This window comes from Macrotis lagotis, chromosome 1 (genome assembly GCF_037893015.1).
Source record: "Macrotis lagotis isolate mMagLag1 chromosome 1, bilby.v1.9.chrom.fasta, whole genome shotgun sequence".
NCBI lineage: Eukaryota > Metazoa > Chordata > Mammalia > Peramelemorphia > Peramelidae > Macrotis > Macrotis lagotis.
Window position 1 is genome coordinate 930,439,933 of NC_133658.1, and position 16,861 is coordinate 930,456,793.

A 16,861-nucleotide genomic window follows, 5' to 3' on the forward strand; every position below is an offset into this window, starting at 1 on the left:
TTGGTACTTAGATTGGTACAGCACCAAATAAGTAAGTTAATTTGGGTAACATTCTCATTTTTATTTATATTGGCTTTATTCATAAACAATCAAGGTTCTCCAATTATTTAAATATCTATTTCTTCAAAGAGCATTTTATGGTTGCATATTCATACACAACTTGATATCTCTTGGAATACACAACCCCAAATAGTGAACAGCTTCTGTAGTTCTTCTGAAAGCAATTTCTCTTTCTAAAACCTCTTTCTGGGTTTTATTGGAAACATATAGGAATACTGAAGATTTAGGTGTTTTTTTTTTTTACATCTTACAGTCTTGCTACATTTATTGCATTTTTCAGTTAATTTTGGGAACAACGTTTTAGGCTTTTCAAAGGAAATCATATCATCAGCAAAATACAGTAGTTTGTTTTCTTCTTTGACTGTGCTTATTCCTGAATTTCTCTTTCCTGTCTTATTGCTAAAGCTAGCTTCTCTGGCACTGCATTCAAAAGTGGTCATGACAGTGGAGATTTTTGCCTTATGCCTGATTTTTATCAACAAGGCCTTTAACTTTTCTCCATTACATATAATTACCCTTTTTGATTTAGATAAATACTAATTACTATGTTAAGAGAAGGGCTGTTTATGATTTCTAGAGTTTGGGGTTTCTTTTTGGCAAGGCAACAGGGTTAAGTGATTTGTCCAAGTTCACAGAGCTAGGTAATTATTAAGTGTCTGAGGGAAATTTGAATTCGGGTCCTCCTGACTATCCACTGTGCCATCTAGCTGCCCCCGTACTATATAATTTTCTAATATATTGACTAAACTTACTTGTTACAAGGATTTTTTTTTTCATATTTGGGAAGTAGAGGATTTGAGTGGGAGAAGAGGAAGCAAGAGGGTTGTTGCCAAAAAAGGAAAGAGGATTATGGAAGCATCGATCTTAGTGAAGGTGTCCACATAACTTCTAGATCCTAAATAATGTTTTCATACACAATGTCAGTCAAAAAAGCATTGATAAACTCCTGATGCCAGGCACTACCCTAAGTTCTGGGGATATTCAAAAAAAGGAGTCTCTGCTCTCAAGGAGCTCATGGTCTAAAGGGGAGACAACATGCAGAGAAAGATGAACAACCCATAGAATACATCAGTGGAGGGAAGGGCTACAATGAAAGATTAGCAAATCTTTGCTGTGGAAGTTGGGATTTTAGGTGAGACTGGAAAAGAAAAGAGGGAGGCCAGGAGGGAACACTGCTAAGAGAAAATGACTGGAGCAAGAGATGGAAGGTCTTGTTCCAGGAATAGAGACCACTGTCAATGGATTGAAGAGTATCTGAAGTTTAGGAACAGGTTGTAAAATGTAGGAAGTCTGGAAAGGACCTTGAATGCCAAAAACAGATTTTGGATTTGATGTGCACTTTAGGGAAGTCACTTTGGCAGCTAAAGGAAAGATGAACTAAAGTGGGAAGTCACATGTGCCAGCAAGCTATTGCAAGTTGAGATGAGTTCAGTGAGTTCAGTCATGAGGTGATGAGGACCTGCACCAAGATGGTGAAGTCAACAGGCAACAGATGATATATGGGAGAAGGTGGTTGCAGGGGTCCAGCCTCCCCGGGGTCCTTGGAACCTGACAGGAGGGATGGAGTCGGAGAAAGGAATTGAGTCAGTGCAAGGGTTTGAAGGCAGAAGCAGGTTGATTGACTGCTGCTCAGATTTATTTTTATAGTCTCAGAATCATATAAGCATCAAGCAAGCAGGCTAAGATCATTTCCTTGGTTACAAAAGTTTACAATTTTCATTATCAATCATATATTTAATGTGGTTACAAGTTTGATCATGTAGTTCATGTAGTTACAAGTTTGATCATCAATCATTTTTATCCCTGCTCAGACTGTGATGACCTCAACCTGTCTGCTGCCTAGTTTGTTGCTGCATTGTAAAATTATTTATTCATTTAAAGTTATTAATTAAGCAATTCATTTAATGTAATGTTTTTTATGTTTCTATATATGTAATGTTTTTCAATGTGCTCCCTTGACAACCTATAGTAAGGGTAGTTGTGTTTGTCCACCCATCTGTTGACTCCTTCAATAACCAATTTCCTTTCAGCCCTTGTGGGTAGAAATCACAGTTTCTGTGACTTTTTTATTCTTTCCTAATAAACTAAGACTGTTAAAGTTCACATCGGTCACCTATACTAACTATTCTTATACCATCTTTATCATATTCCTGTGTATGGTAAGGGGGGCAAAACTGTTGATTTCCCAGGAATTCTACCTAACCCATCTTGTATCCGTTATATAGATATAGATATAGATATAGATATAGATATAGATATAGATATAGATATAGATATAGATATATGCTGACATCTCCTTGGAATTCCCAGTGTTGGGTTTTCCAGAGATTTCATAATGTTGGAACCTTTTATATGCCTCGGGGAGAGGCAATCCTGTTAAATTAGGACAGAGTTCACAATCTGTTTTATTCAAGGAATTTCTCTGGAATCCTTCCTTTATAATCATTCCACTATTAGGATGAGTAAGTTTTTGTAATCAATAATAAACCTATAAATATTGGTATACATGGAATCCCTATATATATTGAAGAAGGAAATGTTCCATCAGGCAGTGTGACTGCCTTGAGTCTTCTTGCTGCAATTGTGTCAAGCAGCTTGGAGACCCTGGCTCCCAACAGGTGGTAGTAAGAGGTGATGAGGAGGCAAGGATGATGCCTAGCTTGAAAGCCTGCTAGACTAGGAAGATAGGGGTTTCCATAACAGTAATAATGAGTTTGGAAGGGCAGTGGGCTTGTGGAAGATCACGAGTTTGGCTTTAAAACATTGCATTTAAGATGCCTACTGAACATCCAGTTGGAGCCATCTGATAATCAACTGGAGATGTGAGACAGGAGGGTCAGCCAAGGCACAGGATAAGAAGATTTGAGAATCATCAGCATGGAGATGATTGTTGAATCCAGGGGAGCCGATGAGGTCCCCAAGTGAAGTAGTATAGGAGAACCAAGCCCTAGGGCATCCCAAAGATCCCTTTGGGGTACCCATAGGGGGCATAATCTGGATGAAGATATGAAGATTCAATATAGGAGACTGAAAGGTGTCTGATAAGTAGGAGACCAGAAGACAGTATGTTTGAAACCCAAAGAGGAGAGAGTTCAAAAAGATGATTCCCTTTCAAAGGCTGCATAGAAATCGAGAAGAGTAAGGTTTGAGAAAAGATCATTGTATTTGGCAATTAGGAGATCACTGATCAATTTGGAGGGTGCAATTTTGGCTGGACAATGAGGCTGGAATTCAGACTAAAAAGTTAGGAAGATCATTTTTTAGAAAGTCAACCACAAAGGGAAGAAGAAATATGGGATGATGACGTTTGTCCTTCATTTTCGAAGGACCACAACATCAGGGAGGTGATGCCATGACAAGCGTATAAACTGAATTTGAGAGGGGGCTGTGCTAATTCACCAGTCTCACTTTCTCCTCCAAAGCCATTGCTGGATATGAATCAAGATGACTGGTGATGGCCATGGATGCTAGACAATTGGGGTTAAGTGACTTGCCTAGGGTCACACAACTAGTAAGAGTCAAGTGTCTGAGGCTGGATTCTAACTCCTGTCTTCCTGACTCAAACATCAGTGCTCTATCCACACTACCAAGTGAGATGGTGACTTAGCACAGCAGCCCCTCCCTCAGATTCAATTCATGTGTTTGTCATGGCATCACCTTCCTGGTGTCATGTTCTATGGGATAATAATAAACAGGGACAGAAGGATCAAGTGAAGGTTCTGTGAGGATGGGCATATTATTGTAGGCAGGCGGGCAGTAGCCAGGAGGCAGGGAGAGATTGAAGAGAAAGGGGGGGGGGGGCTCATTCTGCTGGAACAGGATCACTTCTGCAAACTCCTGTATGCCTCAGCAAGAAGGGCCACCTCTTCAGGTGATTCAGGGAGTCCAGGGATCTGAGAGGTGTCAGATGAAAAGGAGAAGAGAGGGCTCTTAGAGAATGTCCTCAAGGTGAGGTCTCAACTGAGAAGGTGGGGACAGAGGAAAATGTTGGAGGAGGGATGAGAAGGTTTGGAAGAAGGAGTTAATTAAAAGTCACAGGATTACCTTCCATCAGTGAAGGCCCAGGCACGGTTAAGCAATGTAAACTTATTTCATGATTTCCCCCCCCTCAGCTTCATGCAATAGCACATATATAGCAGGGAAGACAGGAGATGGTGGGAGCAAGACTTGGCTTGGCAGGACAAGAGTGGCAATATGATCACGAGGTGATGGATTCAAGGAAGAAGATAGTGTAGAGTTGAACTAGTACACTAAGGGGAAAGGAGGAGAGTGTGGCCAGCATAGGAGTGACCTGGGAGAAAAGGCAGCGGCTGAGGAAGTGGAGGTCATAGTGTAGATGAAGAGCAGAGTTTGATGTTGGAAAGGCAGAGGGAGAGATGGGATTCCAATAGATTATAATCAGATAGGGGAATCTCAGAGTTCTTCAACTCAAGGGCATTTGTGGATGATGACAAGATGAAGGGTAAGATCAGCTTTCTGTGGAGCTGAGGTGGAATGTAGGAGTAAGTCAGGGATGATGAATAGTGAGGAATTTGGGGGATGGGATGGCATGTTGGAAGGAGTATCAGTGTATGTATTGAAGTGGCCTTGTTTGACAGGGCTTGGAGAGGAGAGAAGATTGGGAGCCAGATGCTGGGTTCACCAAATAAAGGTCTGAAGATCTTTAGACAACTGTCAGGATTTAAGATTGGATGGTACATAGAGATGGTGTGGATCTTGAAGGAGCTGAAGGTTGCTGAAGGTCAGACTACTTCTTCCTCCCCTTCCTTACCCATTGAGTCGGGGTGGGAGGATGAAGGTGTTGCCACTCTGCTAAACATGGCTGGATCAGTGGTATCATCAGAAGGGAGCAAAGGCCTCAGGGAGAGCCAGAAGGAGGAAAGGAAAAGATTTAATACAAGAGCAAGTTTGTTGCCTTTGGAGAAGACAGTCCAGAGGGCCCAGGCCTTCAACTGGGCATGGGTGAAGGTAGGATAAAACTTTGGGGTAGAAGGATGGGGAGGAAAGGAATAAGGAGTTGGATAGTGGGGGGGATAGAGAATGGTGCTTGAAAGATCGGCTTCCGAATAACTGGAATCAGGTGGGAGTTTGTCGATCATTGAGTGAAAAAGTTGAATATTTTCAAAGGCAATAGACTGATGACCCACAGTTGGAGCCCTTTCAGAGTCTTGGGCAGGTCCAGTCGGGGCATGAACTTGAAGCAAAAGAAGTTGTCATCCTCTCCTTCCCCAGGTACTTGATGGGACAGTCCCCTCCCTGAACCCCTTCCACCAGGAGACTGGTAGGATGGAATGGCGCGATTCTTCTTTTCTCAGGAGCCTGCAGGCTCCTGACTGCATTAGAGCATGGGGCCCATCCCTCTGCTTCACCATCCCAGGGGAGGCTGGAGATCAGGCCAGAGAGAAGGACTGCCACTGGCTGGAAGGCACTCCCTTGCCCAGAGGCTTCTCAAGATTCCCATGTGAGGTCGGAGATCCTGACATTGCATAGGCATATTTCAAATGTGACCAATGTGGCAAGGCATTTTTCTTCTCCAGTCTTGCTTGTAACATGGATTTGACTTTGACTTTGGCAACATTCTTCTGGACAGGTTTTCAGATTTTTGTTCAACAGAGCTGAGTTGCTGCATTGCCCCTTCTCTTCCTGCTTTCTCATTCCTTGGTTAGAACCAAGGGCTCCCATGACTGCCATAGTTCTTAGAATACTTTGGTCCCCTACCTCACACCTCTTAGATTGGTCAACATGATCAGAAAGGACAATGATCAGTGTTGGAAGGGATGTGGGAAATCTGGGACACTAATACATTGTTGGTGGAGCTGTGAACTCATCTAACCTTTCTGGAGAGCAATTTGGTGTTATGCCTAAAGGACAAATAAAAATGAGCATCCCCTTTGATCCAGCAATACCACTACTGGGTCTATACCCTGAAGAGATCATGAAAAAGGGGAAAAACATCACTTGTACAAAAATATTCATAGCAGCCCCGTTTGTGGTGGCAAAGAAATAGAAATTGAGTGAATGTCTTTCAATTAGGGAATGGCTTAGCAAACTGTGGTATATGTATGTCATGGAACACTATTGTTATAATAGAAACCAGGAGGGATGGGAATTCAGGGAAGCCTGGAAGGATTTGTGTGAACTGATGCTGAGTGAGATGAGCAGACCCAGAGGAACACTGTACACCCTAACAGCATCATGGGGGTGATGATCGACTTTGATGGACTTGCTCATTCCATCAGTGCGACAATCAGGGACAATTTGGGGCTGTCTGCAGTGGAGAATACCGTCTGTATCCAGGGAAAGAACTGTGGAGTTTGAACAAAGACCAAGGACTATTACCTTCAATTTTAAAGTTATTTTATAAAAAAAAAAAAAAAAGAATATTATAAGATGGGGCGGCTAGGTGGCACAGTGGATACAGCACTGGTCCTGGAGTCAGGAGGACCTGAGTTCAAATCCGTCATCAGACGCTTAAAAATTGCTTAGCTAGGTGACTTTGGGCAAATCACCTAACCCCATTGCGTTAAATAAACTTTTTAAAAAAGTTATGTAATTTTGCCATCTCTTATGTTTTTCCAAGGGTATGATTTTTCTCTCAACACATTCAATTTTGATCAATGTAGAGCATGGAAGCAATGTAAAGATGATGATTGCCTTCTGTGGGGGGGAGGGGGAGGGGAGGTTGGGGGAAAAAGAGGAAAAATGAGGACAGAGCCCTGGGGACAGCCAGCTTGAGTAAGAAGGAACCAAATAAAGATCCAGCAAAGGTGACTGAGAAAGTCTGCTCAGCTAGGGACCAAGAAAACTTGGGGTGTAGTAAGGAGAGGAGAAAGAAGGCTGATTTCTGTGATGGGAAGCATAAGCCTAGAGATTTCATGGTATACCACAGCCACAACTATGTTTGAGGGTCATATAAGTAGTCACTTTCTTTTTTTCCCTTTTTTTTTAATTTTAAGGCAATGAGGTCAACTGACTTGCCCAAGGTCACACAACTAGGCAATTATGAAGCGTTCAAGGTCGCATTTAAACTCAGGTCCTCTTGACTCGAGGGCCAATGCTCTATCCACTGCACCACCTAGCTCCCCACTCTGGCCACAACTGTGATACCTCCTGTAGGAATGCTTCAAAATCCTTTTAGTGAATATTCATTTTTTTTCACTGATTAGGCCCAAGTTTGTGGGGTAAGAATGTAGGTGCACTAATGCCCACAAGACCCTCCATTTCTTTGATATAAGAAAGGCTGTTGGGACCAGGCCAGGCATCTTCTGCGCCCAGCAACTACTTCCATAGGAACCAGCACTTCTTCCACCTTCTGCTCCAGCCCAATCTTCCTCCAGGGCAGAGAAAGCAGCCCTCCCCTCACCTCCAGGCCTCCCTTCTCCTTTGAGGTAGAGGCATGGTGTCCTTCTCTCATTAATGATCATCATCAATGCCTGTCAAACCTATCACTTCTAGGTGACTGAATTCCTGTGGATCATCAACCAAACCCACTTCCCAGCCCCCATCTCAACCCTCCCATTCCAGTTTCAACTACCTGACATCTCCCTTCCATTGTTCCTTCTGAAATGTCTCCTCCATGGTTATCAAACTTGCCTCTTCTCCCACTCCTACAACTGCTAGCTCTGAGACTTGACTACCCCACGGATGAACCAGATCCCCTAGTCCTGGCTTCCCCTTGGCTCCCTAGTCAAGGTGGGGAAGTCAAAGCCCTCCTTGCTCCCCTTTGCTGCTTCTAGGTTTTTCCCCTTTCTCCATCACTCAGTAAATTCTCCTCCTGTTCATGTCTTCCACCCAGTTGAATCCTGCATGCTGTTGTCTAAAGAACCGGGGGTCATTTTTTTTTTTAGGTTTTTGCAAGGCAAACAGGGTTAAGTGGCTTGCCCAAGGCCACACAGCTAGGTCATTATTAAGTGTCTGAGACCGGATTTGAACCCAGGTACTCCTGACTCCAGGGCTGGTGCTTTATCCACTGCGCCACCTAGCCCCCCCCCCTCCCCCCGGGTCATTTTTCAATGAGATCAGTACCTGGCTCCTCCTCCTCCATGGAGACTTCAACATACATCTCTCTACCCATTCAAGTTTCAAGCTACTTACCTTCTGCCGGGTTTTTATTTACAACGCCGGCTTCTTAATGCTAGTCCGTCCTCTTACTCACCAGTCCAACGCGTGGTGAGTCTTCGGGGTACCTCCGGCCCCCACTCTTTGATGGGGGAAGAACCAGACAGAGCGCCTGAGGTGGGTCATGAGTCTTTATTCTTCTGTGATCACATTCCAGCTCCCCCCCACCTCTCAGCAGACCCTTTTATCCCTTCTGTCCTCCCTCCCATGAACTCTTACTCAATGAGGGGCCGAGTTCTGTAACATTCCCTTATAAGGTGATTATGTTTCCCCTCTAAGCGACCGCCAAGCCTCTTCCCCCCCGCCCCCAACATCTCCCCCTTTCTGTTTTACAAGGTTATCACTTGGTGTGACCTTAAGCGGTGCTGAGGTTAGCCTTAAGCGGTGTCATTTCTACTGGCCTCTGATAGCCGGGGGCGAGGAACCCTGTCTTAGGTCATCTCCTTCAACCCAGGACCTTGCCCGTCCTAGGCGCCCGACACCCTCAGGGCCTGTCTTAGGTGGCTGGGTGAGGAGAAGTTGCCCGTCTTGGGGTTTACCTCGTCTTACCCCTAGGTGTCACATGTCATGCATGGCGGCTAGCCAGACTTGGGGATCCGCCGGGGGCGAGGAACCCTGTCTTAGGTCATCTCCTTCAACCCAGGACCTTGCCCGTCTTAGGTGGCTGGGTCAGGAGAAGTTGCCCGTCTTGGGGTTTACCTCGTCTTACCCCTAGGTGTCACATGTCATGCATGGCGGCTAGCCAGACTTGGGGATCCTCCCCCGTCTCCATGGCCATGAAGGCTTTCTGAGTAAGAAGCATATAGCCCCTCTGTCGCCTAGCTAGGCGGCAGAAACAGACAACAAGTAGGGTGATTCCCAGAATCAGCGTCCTTGTTCACCCTCAAGGGGGTATCCTCCCGCCATCTGGCAATCCCTCCATGGTATGGGATCCTCGATGTTTTCCCCTGTGGCCACACATGAGGGGCCCCACCGAGGCAGAAGGGAGCCCCATCGATGTATTGGTCACTAGCAGGCGAGGGTAGATCGGGGAGTTCCGTGCTACCGGAAGGGGAGAGGGAATAACTCGGAGTATTCCCCATGTCGGATTTCCTTCAGATGGAGCACCTCCAAGGATCCCTACGATGATCAGAAGGCCTGAAAAAGAAAGAAATTCCTCTCACCCCGTAGGGTTGGGCATTAATCAAGGTCTCTTATCTTGTAAACAGGGAGCCATCTTTCTGGCTCTTCTATCTTATCCTCGGGATGAAATGACAGGTGGCCCTGTCTTCTGTTCTTTACCGTTACAGGGCCATGCCAACCTCCCTCTTCATCTCTCCACATGACTTTAGAGCCTGGTAGGGCCTTGGTGGGAGAGGGCAGGAGCGTTGGTTCTTTCTTAGCATGTCCTTTTGGGGAGAAAAATCTCTGGGCGGCTGTAGTGCCGTCATCCCTGACTTGTAGGAAATTCATGGTAAATAGTACCTGAGACAGGTCTGAATGGGTCAGTGACCTGCCAACTCCCCCTTTCTGTTTAAAAAGATAGGATGTAGCAGAGTATCCATGTAGGACGGTGAACTGATAACGTTTACTGGGGGCTTGGAAATTGATCGCGGGGAGGGAAAAGGCAAATTTTTCTTTGTCCTCCGGGTGGAGGGGAATGCTATAGAAGCAGTCTTTAACATCAATCACTATAATAGTCCACCCTTGCGGGACTGCAGTGGGCATAGGGAGACCAGGTTGGAGGGTCCCCATGGGTACCATGTTGGCATTTACTGCCCAAAGATCAATCAACATTCTCCAACTCCCCCCTTTCTTTTTTATGACAAAGACGGGGGAGTTATACGGGCTAAGGGACGGTTCCACTTTGTTCTCGTGCAGGAGGGTCATTACTATGTCTGTGAGGGCGATGAGCTTTTCTTTTGTCAGGGGCCACTGCTCAACCCAAATAGGTTTCTTATTAATCCATGTTATTCTGGGGGAAAAGCTCATCTCTAGAGTGGCCCCAATTAATTTCCCCGCAGGCTATCAGGGGTGGCAAGTGTCAGGTTAAGCTGGCTCAAGATATCTCTACCCCATAATGCATAAGGGAGGTCGGGTAGGCACAGTGGGGTGAAGAGTCCAGATTCTTCCAAAGCTGACCACTGTAGGGCGTGTGCTGCTTTCATGGCAGATCTATTGCCCCCCACCCCCGTCACTGCTTGAGGGCTCTGTAGGAGTGGCCACTCGCGCCTCCACTGTCCCCTATTTATGACAGAGCAATCGGCTCCAGTGTCAATTATCCCTTCGAGCTTCTGATTTTCCACCGTGACGGTTAACAGTGGTCGCCCAGAGCTGACCGGGTGGACCCAGTTCACATGAGCGGGAGGGGTCCGCAAGGGCAGCGCCTTTCCTACCTCTTGGCCCTGTTTTACCAAGGTGGGAAAGGGGTGGGGGTTTGTGACCCTTACGGATGTGGGACTTCCGGGACCAAAAATGACCTGGGTATGGGTGACTAAGTCCACACATCTCTCAGCCCCTGTGATGAGCGCTGGGAAAATATTTAGCTCAATGGGAATCATCGAGGTTTCCCAAGGCCCGATCTCTCTCTGCTGTGTCCCTTCTCTATAGTCAACCCTCACGGGGATAGTCACAGTGATGGGGCCGCTGTCTTCGAGCACGGGGGGGGGGGGGGCCCCGCGGCCGGGCCCCTCCCTTTCCCTTTTCCCGACTTCCCTTTGGATCGGCAGAACCTGGCTATGTGACCTGGCTTTCCACAGGAATAACAGGTCGGAACTGAAGTGGAGGGGGGCCGCTGCCTGCACTGTGCTTTGAGGTGCCCTGGCTTTCCACACCCAAAACAGGTGGGTCTCACCTGCATACCGTGAAGGGCGGTCAGGAGGCTATCCTCCCGGTTCTCCATGGCAGTCACTAAGGCTTGAATTGAATCCTCGCTGGGCATGTCCAGCAATTTGTCAACAATTCCTTCTAATGAAGCGTCGGGGGGAAGGCTGCTAATGGCTGCGATCCCTTTGGGGCGAAGACCCTCTTTAATCAATTGTCTCATAAGTAGATCAGATCCCGGGGTGTCTCCCATTATACGAGTCACTGTCTCTTTAACCTCGTTCACAAATGAGAGGGGTGTCTGATCTGCTCTCTGCTTCAGCCCAACCAACTTCTGTGTGGCTCTCCCCCCTTTCATGGCTCCAATCTTATCCCAAGCTGCAACATGTGTTTCTTTAACAGTCTCTAGCTCAAACTGGCCATACTGGGCCTGAACAGCAGGGTCAGTATAGGCTCCAGTTCCACACAGGAGGTCAATGGCTAAATCCAGGGGAGTATAACCCCGGGATTTTGCCAGCTTAGAGGCCTCTCTGCGGGCCTGAGCCTTAAAAGCTAAATATAAGGAGGCATCTAGGCATGCGGCTGCAATTTCGTCAAAGTCAGCAGGGGTCCAAGGGTGCGTAGCAAAGAGGTTTTGCATCAGTCTTTTTACATAAGGGGAGCTTGGGCCGTATTTAGTCACGGCCTCCTTAAGTTCCTTAAGCATCTTAAAAGGGACAGGGCGGTAGTCTCGGGCTCCGGTAAGGGGGTCCGTAAATACCGGGTAGAGGCCCCAGTCATCCCAGTCCACCTCCTCCCCTTTCTCTATTGCTATGGAGGCACTGGTGGCAAGTAGGCCGGATGGGCGGAGCCCTTGAGGGGATCTCTGAAGGGCGGACAAGGAACACGGGGGATTTTTTGCCTCTGTTTCCTGGCTGGGCCGCCAAGCCTGGGGCGCGGCAGCTGTCCAATCAGCGCGGACTCCTCCCTCCTCGTCAGCAGCCTCCCGGTCCCACCTACTCACGCTCCTCTTCCTGCCACCCCTGAGGGCTGTTTGCACCCCTCCCTTCCCGCGCTCGGAAACTTCCGGCCCTGAATCTTCTCCCTGGGGGCCCCTTGTTCCCCCATTGTTTCTTCTAAGTTCCTCCCACGGATACAGGGGAGGGGGTGGCCTTCCCTCTTCCTCTGGGCTCTCTGAATCCGATCCCGCCAACGAGCTACCCACCTGAGTGCTGATTGTTCGTGCCAAAGTCACCTTCTGGGGATGCAGGGCTGCATCCACTATCTTATACACTGTAAAATCCTTGGGGGTCAGTTTTCCCGGGCAGGTGTCATCATAGGAGGCCATCTGCTGCCCTACCACCTTCCATTTATCTGGTTGGATCCCACTATGTTGCACCCAAGGGCAGATGTTCCAGATATTCTCAACAAAAGCACGGCACGTCTTGATAGGTAATTTACAGCCATGCTCAGCGCAGAGTTTATAAAGCTGCGCTGCAACGGCCTCTTTTTCCTCCGGCTCAAAGGCGGGAATACTATTCCGGCCCCCCATGCTGTCTACTAGCCGAGGCTGCAATCCTAACAGGTGGCAGAACTGGAAAGTTCCCATTCGGCAAAAGAGAAGGAGGCAGCAGGGCACAATCAGACAGGCCAGCACGGCAAGGAGCGTGATTAGAGCAGAAGGAGAAAGGGGAGAGAAAGGAAGCATAGTCAACACAATAGGGGTATGTCCTTCAGGCAATATCTGAGAGTAAACGCCCTCTCCTTCCTCCCGGTCGGAAACAACCGAGGCTGTCTGGAGAATCCGACCAGCGGATTCAGACGTTCCCTAGCAAAATCAGGTCCCGGGTTTCGGCACCACTTGCCGGGTTTTTATTTACAACGCCGGCTTCTTAATGCTAGTCCGTCCTCTTACTCACCAGTCCAACGCGTGGTGAGTCTTCGGGGTACCTCCGGCCCCCACTCTTTGATGGGGGAAGAACCAGACAGAGCGCCTGAGGTGGGTCATGAGTCTTTATTCTTCTGTGATCACATTCCCGCTCTCTCCCCACCTCTCAGCAGACACTTTTATCCCCTCTGTCCTCCCTCCCATGAACTCTTACTCAATGAGGGGCCGAGTTCTGTAACATTCCCTTATAAGGTGATTATGTTTCCCCCGCTAAGCGACCGCCAAGCCTCTTCCCCCCGCCCCCAACACCTTCTATGCCCCCCCTCCTCCACCCAATCTCAACCACAGGCAAAGATGGTCACAACCTTAATCTTTCCATCACCCACAAATGTACCATTTCCATGTTCAAAAATTCTGAAATCCCCTCATTGACTATAATTTATTGGCGTTTCACCTTTTCCTCTAGCTCTCCTTATATAACCCTACCCTATCTCCACACAGTAATTCCCAATCCCTTGCCCCCTCAGTTCTCTCACATGCCACCTTCCCCACACCAGATACTTCCCCATTTTGACCCCTGGGTAAACCAATTAACTCTACGTTATCCTTTCTTGAATCCCTAACCCTCTTATCCTAGATCTGATTACACCCAGGCCAGTCTCAGGTCACTCACTCCCACCTTTCATTCTCTTTATTCCTACATACAGCTGCTAGACAAAGGTGCAGAAAAAATCATACAACTGCTCTAAGTCCATCACAAATTTATGTTACACAATCTTCACTGCTGCTAGGTAATCTTACCGCCTCATTCTCCCACCTTCCAAAGTAGGTTGTCCAAACTTTCTCAATCCTATCACAGGTCCCCCTTCCCACATTCCCAGGGGAAAATCTTGTTTCATTTTATAGAGGGAAAAAAATGTGGTCACTCTGGGAGCCTCCTCTTTTCCAGCTTCCATTGTTCCAAGCATGTTTTTTCACCTTCTTCACTCCTGGCTCCTCTGATGAAATGACCTCATCTCTGACCAAGGCCAATCTTGGCCTTATTCAAGTGATCCTGCTTCATCCCAACTCCTCAAACAGCTTTCCCCATCTGTCATTCCTACTTTCTCACTTATTTTCAGTCTTTTCTTTCTACTGACTCGTTTCCTAATGCCAACACACTCATGTCTCCCCTATCCTGAAAAAGCCCTCCTTTGAGCTTCCATCCCTGTTAATATCATGCTACACCTTTTCTGCTCCTTGTAGCCAACGTTCTGGAATCAGCGGCTCCACTTTCTCTCCTCTCACTGTCTTCTTAATCCCCTAGTTTATCCATTGAAACTGCCTTCTCCAAAGTTACTAATGATCTTTCAGCTGCTAAATCCAATGGCTTATCTAAACCCACATTCTCCTTTGACATTCTCTTTGCAGACTTGGACACTTGTAGCCAGCTACTCTCTGCTCCGTGATGCTCTCTTCTCTCTAGGTTTTCAGGACACCCTCTCACCTGGGTCTCCTCATCCCTTTCTGACCCTGGGTCCTTCTCTGTCTCCTTTGCTACATCCTCCTCCCAGTCATACTCTCTAGCCATGGGTGTTCTAGAGGGCTGTGATCTGGGTTCTCTTCTCTCCTTCCTCTATAGTTCTCCCGTTACTTGGTGACATCATTGGCTCCCTTGGCTCCCATCTTTATGCAGATGATATCCCCCCTTTCTCTTTCCTGACCTCCAGTCTCATGTTTTCAGCTTTCTGATGTCTTGACATCATAACCTCAGCATTTCCTCCCCAAAACCCTCCATCCTCCTTCCCTATTACTACAGAGAACAATACTCTTCTCCTAGTCCCTCAAATTCCCAAACTAGTATCCTCCTGGAGTCTCCTCCATCTCTTCTATGGTGCCCAAGGCCTGTAGTCCTTACCTCCACAACATCTGAACATGGCCCCTTCTCTCCTCTGATACTGGTCCCCTGCTCCCTGCTGGGTGCAGGCCCTCATCACCTTATCCCTGGACTATTTACAGTGCTTCTGGGGGGGGGGGGGTCCTGCCTGCATCAAGTCTCTCCCACTATAGTTCAACTTTTATTCATTCACCAAAGGGATTTTCCTAAGGTGCCAATCTGATCATAATGCCCCATACTCTAAATATTTCAGTGGTTCCCTATGACCTCCAGGATCAAGGTCAACATCTTTTTGGTGTCAAGGCCTTCCTAATCTGGCCCCATCTCCTATCTGATGCCCAATCTAATGGTGCCTTATTTAGGGATTTAGGGATACTGGTCTTCTTGGTCTTCCCTGAACCTTCCATCTCTCAGCTCCAGTCCTGTTCTCTGGCTGTGCTCCAGGCCTGGTCTGCTCTTTCCCCTATTCTTTGACTACCAACCCCCTCAGCTTTCTTTTAAGTCCCAATGAAAATCCCACCTCCAACAAGAAGTTTCTCCTTATTCCAGTGTCTTTCCTCTTGTTTCCCATTGATTCTGGACAGAAATTACATTGTATGCTTGCTTACCAGCTGTCACCCCCATTAGATTGTAAGTTCCTTGAAGACAGGGCCTAAATTGGACCTCTTTTTGTGTCCCTCATGCTTATTTGGTGCTTGGCCCAGTCCTAAGTTGCTAAGACATAATAGGCACTTCATAAACATTTCTTGTATTATGTTGTACAGCAACAAATTGTTGGATGTGGATTGAGAGCCACCTCTTGGCATAGCTGTCAGGAACTATGTTCTGGCTGGCCCCCTAAAAATTCTTGCTAGCATGAACTATCCAATGGTGAATAAGGGTAGCTAGCGCCTTGGCTAGAAGTCTTTCCATAATCCTTACATTCATAAGTTTCCTCCTTGGCCCACATTCCTTAAACCTCTTTCATGTTTAATAACATCTGTGCTCTGGCTGAATGCATTCCCTCATTCCTTGCATTAATATTTTCTCCCCCATTAAATCGGGAGCTCTTTGAGAGCAAAGACTGGTTTGTTTTGTTTTGGTATCCCTAGCAGTTGGCCCAGCACCAAGCCCATAGTACAGACTTAATAAATACTTGTTAACTTGGCTTGAATAAGGTTTCTCTCTAAGGTGAGTTCTGCCTAAAGGCATTCCCACATTCCTTACCCTGAAATGGCTTCTCTCCAGTGTGGGTTCTCTGGCGTTTATTAAGGCTGGAGCTCTGGCTGAAGGTCTTGCCACACTCTTTACATTCATAAGGCTTCTCACGTTTCTCTCCATCATGATTCATTTCATGATTAATCACGTCTGAACTCTGGCTTGTACTCATTCCTTGTACTCGTGAGATTTATTTCTAGTGTGAATTAGCTGGTGTTGAATAAGATGTGAGTTCTATCTGAAGACCTTCTCATGTTCCTTTCATTGATAAGGCTTCTCCCCACTGTGAATTCTCTGGCGTTCCAGCAGTATGAATGCCAACTGAAGACCCTTCCATGTTCCTTAAACTCATATGGTTTCTTTCCACTATGAATTCCTTCATGTTTAGCACAGTCTGAATTCTGGCTGAAGACCTCCCCAAATTCCTTACAGTCATGGGATTTCTCACAGGTGTGAACTTCTAGGGCCCTGTCAGAAGCAATAGCCACCTGAAGGAGTTTCCACATTGCCTGCCTTTATGTTTCTCTCCAGCATAATTTCCTTCATGATTTATAAGGACAGAATAGTTCATGAAAGCTTTCCTACATCTGTAAGATTTCTCTGGAGCATGAATTCTTGGATTTTGAATAAGAAACCATTCTTCTGGAGATCCTGTTCACCTCTCAGATCACAGGGTTCGGGTACAGAATACTGATTAAGGAGTGTCATGAGAGAGACTCCCATATTCGTCATAATCCCACGATCCTGGGTGTCTACACGCACTGATGACAATTGTTCCTGAAGTTAGCATATGGAGGTCCTCTCCACTCACTCAATGTTTTCATTTTTCTTCCTTTTTTCTTTTTTTCTCCAAAGGTTCACATTCTTTTGGGGGGAGGTAACATGTACATATATAAAAATATACAAAGTGAATCCAAATAATTGAAGGAATAGAGGGCATT